This window comes from Myotis davidii, unplaced genomic scaffold (genome assembly GCF_000327345.1).
Source record: "Myotis davidii unplaced genomic scaffold, ASM32734v1 scaffold168, whole genome shotgun sequence".
In the NCBI taxonomy this organism is placed as follows: Eukaryota; Metazoa; Chordata; class Mammalia; order Chiroptera; family Vespertilionidae; genus Myotis; species Myotis davidii.
The window spans coordinates 133,617-138,830 of NW_006383016.1; the positions used below are offsets into that span (position 1 = coordinate 133,617).

At 39.5% G+C, this 5,214-nt stretch overlaps 1 long non-coding RNA gene across 1 annotated transcript in view; it reads left to right on the top strand.

The window, feature by feature from the left end:
• The first annotated feature begins 4,644 nt into the window (after positions 1-4,644).
• The window catches only part of LOC107181701, a 2,325-nt gene continuing 1,755 nt past the window's right edge, over positions 4,645-5,214 (top strand). Inside the window, exon 1 of the long non-coding RNA XR_001512395.1 lies at positions 4,645-5,196. This is a non-coding gene — a long non-coding RNA (uncharacterized LOC107181701). The remainder of the gene's footprint in view (positions 5,197-5,214) is intronic.

The window sequence follows — 5,214 nt, forward strand, 5'->3', positions numbered from 1 at the left end:
GCTGCTAGGCTTCCAGAGGGATGCCTGATTGCCATCTTAGGCCCAATCCCCTGGGGGGAGGACTAAGCCAGCAAGTGGTCATCCTCCGAGGTGTCCCAGACTGCGAGAGGGCACAGGCCGGGCAGAGGGACACCCCCCCTCCTCAGTGCACAAATTTTTGTGCACTGGGCCTCTAGTATGCTAATAATATGCTAAGGATGCTCAACTGCTCACTATGATGTGCACTGACCACCAGGGGGCAGACTCAACTGGTTGACCAGTCACTATGATGTACATTGACCACAAGGGGGTAGACGCTCTGCTGGTAGGTTAGCTTGCTGCTGGGGTCCGGCTGATCAGGACTGAGACAGGCTGGACACGCCCTGGAGCCCTCCCCCGTCCCTCCCTAGGCCCAATCGTGCACTGGTGGGGTCCCTCTGCCTGGCCTGTGCCCTCTTGCAATCTGGGACCCCTCGGGGGATGTCAGAGAGCCGGTTTCGGCCCAATCCTGCAGGCCAGGCTGAGGGACCCACTGGTGCACGAATTCGTGCACTGGGTCTCTAGTTTATTAATAAGCATCACACAAACACAAGGTATGTTTGAACCTTTTATTCATACAAAGGGCATGTTTCCCCCAATTTCTAAACTGTTAAATAAGTATAAAAAAATTCATTAGTTAATGCCAGTCAAGTACATGCAAAATTAAAACATTTAGGAAGTACTTTGCTACATAAAGCAGTTCCTATACTTCTCTTTTAACCCATTTACTAAATATACCCATTTGTACTTATACCCAGTATATGAAATAAGTATAACATTAAGGCAATCCTCCTTATAGACACAAGCTGGTATCTAATTAATGTTATTGGTAACCAGAAAGTAAGAACCTACTTACTAATTACCAGGGAAAACAATCAAATTGGAGGGGGCAAGAGGACTTGCTGGAGACACTATCTATTGGTGAAACAGCAGAGCTTAGTGGCTTAGCAGCCAGCAGAGCATCAAAAGTACTTAGGTCAGGCAGCTCCTATCAGATGATGTCCAGTGCAACACAAACCACTCCTCCCTCCAGCCCACCTTGCAATTTCAAAACATTCCCAAAGCCAAAACTTAGCATGACAGGGTCCACAATTTGGCATTAAAAAAAGCATAAAACACAAGGTATCTCCTACAGACCTTAAAGTATGTGGAATTACAAGTGAGAAACACGAATCTCCAGACTTGTTTTTTGGGGAGTGATGAGTTGTCATTAGACATGTCATTTTCTTCTGTCACATCCCATAAAAGTCTTCAATTGAATAAAAGAACATTCAAGAATAGGAAGTAAATTAACCACAATAAATCCTCATCTGTCTTAAAGATTAAGATAAATAAATCTGCCTATAAACACAGATTTTATTTAACATATTCAGTTTTAAGAGATAACCCACATTCCTTCAATATAAAGAAGCTTGTTTCTTAGATAACAGGTGGCACCTGAATTACAATCAGCCTACTGAAATATTCAGGGGCACACCACACCCAAACAAACTCAAGCCAATCAAGAAGTAAAAGCAATCCAGTCCCACCGGTTAATTGTCTAGATTAATTCATTTTACATTTTCACTCTCAGCCTCATGAATATTTTATGAGAAATCCACATAATTTCTTTAGAAGTAATCTCTATTCACTGGTATATTTTTATAGTCCAATTTACCTCCCTCATCCTTGCTGGACCTTAAAGACTGGATCATTACCACCCATAATAATTACCTTTATGAACATAAGCAACTTGACAGGAGAAAAAAATGTAGACATAAAATAAAGCCAAAAAATCCTGTGAGATACCACTAAATTTTTAAATATTAGACTATAGCCAGCCGTGGGCAAACTACAGCCCGCGGGCCGAATCCGCCCCGTTTGAAATGAATAAAACTGAAAAAAAAAAGACAGTACCCTTTTATGTCATGATGTTTACTTTGAATTTATATTAGTTCACACAAACACTCCATCCATGCTTTTGTTCCAGCCCTCCGGTCCAGTTTAAGAACCCATTGTGGCCCTTGAGTCAAAAAGTTTGCCGACCCCTGGACTATACCCTTAAGACCTGTTATAAACAAAGGTGACAGACAAGAGAAGGCTTTTGTTCACTTTAATACTATTAAACTCAGCAGTCTGAAACTAACAACACAAGAAAACCTATCTCACCTAAAAACTCCTATACGGTCCAGCCAATGTGGCTCAGTGGTTGAGCGTTGACCCATGAACCAGAAGGTTTTGTTTAGATTCCCAATCAGGGCACATGCCCAGGTTTTGGGCTCTGTCCCCACTAGGGGGCATGCAGCGGGGACAGCTGATCAATGATTCTCTCTCATCATTGATTTTTCTACCCCTCTCTCCTCTCCCATCCTCTCTGAAATCAATAAAAATATATTTAACAAAAACAAACAAAAAACACACCTGTTTGTATTATAATAATATTCTGATATTTTATCCAACAACTCAGTTCTAGGAAATTTCTGTAAACTAAAGCATCTGGATTAAGCACCTCTACAAGTTCTCTCCAGATGGAAAGAATTAAAAGAGTGTGCATCACCAAAATACATTTCCAAAAAAGAGTCAAACAAACCAACACAGAACACCTCATTTAATTTGGTAATTCATTATGATGGAACCAGCAAAAATTCACCTTGCTAGACTACCAAATTTAAAAAAACAAACAGTATTGGTTTAGGTTTTCCTTTTCTACAAATTACCTGACAGCCCATAAGAGAATAATTCTGAATCTTTTAGTATCAAATTTTCTTATTAGGAGATGTTATTAATACAAACATCAGTTAAAATAAGTTTTATAAAATTACAGTAATAAATTTCCACTAATTCAGAAATATTCCTTTACTCATTATTCAGATGGAGTTACTTTTATACATGCACATTTGTACACTTTGTAACTGAATAAACATATTAATTCTATAATACATACTAAAAATTAAATCAATGTGAAGTATAGTCAAGTCTAATTTCTAAATAAGAACTATCATCTGGCTCCCTAAACCTCAGGATAATGAGAAATACTGTTCTATATAGTTCCCCTGACAAACTCATCCACTGAAATAGAGATAAAAATCTAATTGAAGCAAATGTCATTGGAAAGATTCGGTTTTACATGTATATTCTATCTTTTGGTTTCAACTAGGACTTAAGGTACAAGCACTTAGCAAGTTTTTCAAGAATCCTTCTAAATGCATAGAAGATAAAGTTAATTGCATACAACAGATGCCTTAGTCATTAGGACTCATTCTCTACAAAGACCTAATTAAGAAAGACTGCCACAAGTTCCTGGCTGCAGCTAGACCCAATTACCCTAACCACAAAAGTACTAAAAGAACTAAATGCAAAAATTTAGGGACTTAGATAAGAAAATAGATAAATGCTTTACCTCTCTAACTTTCAGCAACTCAATCTTTTTCATTTGCTTATTTACTATGACTTAATAGCATGGGTGTCAACTATTTGTCCTCTGCTCGGAATGGAATGTATTTACTTTAAGAAAATAAACCCATACAGGTATACCGACTCTTTGTTAAAGGAAATCAGCCCCCCCCCCCAAAAAAAAAAAAAAAAGAATGAAGATAGTAATCAGTATACTAAAGAAATAAGAACTATTAACTTGACAAGCCTTTTCCTACTTCCCCTTCTTTAGCAAGCTTTAAATATACATCTTTTGATGATCATAACTGCTAAATACAAGTTTTCACTTAAAAAACAAGTATTTTTAAAAACCAGCTTATCTTTTATTATTGCACTAATCTCCCATTCTCAAGAAACTGTCTTTTGCTATTCCTCCATGTGGTGACTACAGTACCTTCAGCTGCATTAATTATAATCAAATCAAAGGAAGGAAAACACTAGTTCTTTAACGAAAACAAGTATTTTTTTAACTGGCCCAATTTTAGGAAGCATTAAGTACTTTTATTTACACAGCAAAATGACTTTATAACAAATAATTAAAATAAGGTAAAGAGTTGTTCTATACTGAATGTGCAAAGCAGTACTGAAAAGATGGGAATGTCGTGTTTAGTTTTTTCCATTTTTAATTTATGCCAACGTGAAGGTGGACAGTACAGAACATCAGCACAGATAGCTAAATTACATTACTGGACATCCCACTTTACCAACTGCCTACTCAAATTTCTCACGTTTATAAACATGAATACAAAGGGCAAAAAAATGGAGGGGATGGTGTGTGCAGTTATCTGTGCTCAACTGTGAGTGTTCTATCAAGATACATAATGTAATGAGATGGGAATGTTTACCCTCTACACTGTATCTCTACAGCATCTCTAGAATCTACAGTATCTCTAACCAGATAACTCTTTTCCCCCGCCCCCGTTAACTGGGAGGAGGGGTGTCTTGATGCGTTTACTATAACTGTTTTGAGGTAGAGATGATCACCATAAAACATAATTGAACAATTCAAACTCATTTTCCTCAAATCAAGTGCACCCTTCCTCCCGTTCCTACATAAAGACACATCACTCAGCTACTAAAAATTTCCATTCCTCACAAGTGACTTTTCCTGAACTCAAGTCAACACTGCTTTGCGCGGCGCCCAGGCTTTCGACTGACTGCACCTTGTGGGCAGAGTTGTGATTACTACTAATTCGTCTCCTTAAACTCTTTTCCATTTTTTTTAAATGCTGTCCCGATTAAGCAGGACTCACATTAACCAGTATCTAAAGTAGACGTTTACTGGGGTGAAAAATACACTTTCCATTAATATATCCATCCCACTCCCTTGTGCACAGTAGGTGGGACTATTTGCAAACTTAAGAATTAGTTTTATGTATATTAACCACCTTCCAAACGAGGTAATTCCCTCCATTTTCAAGCACTCATGTTGATTCGAGACCCTCTGACTTTTGGCCTTTAGAAACTGCTCTCCACTTGAGTCCCAAGACAGAACCACATTTAGCAACGGGTCTTCTGACTTCCTGATACCCAAACCCACAAGCGCCAGGACTGCTGTGTCCGTTCGTTATAAAACACTGTTTGCGCCTTTCACCTTCCGGGGAGAACCAGGGCTTTCCGCCCCGGGGCGCCGCTGGGAGGGGAGGGTCACGCGTTTGCAAAGCAAACACCGGGGTCTGGCCGAGCGGCGTCCGGGGGGTTAGGCGGCGGCTCTCCTCCCCGGAGGCTGAGCCGGCCGGCAGCGCTCAGGCTGAAGGAGAAAAGAAGGTAAAAATAAACGCCGCC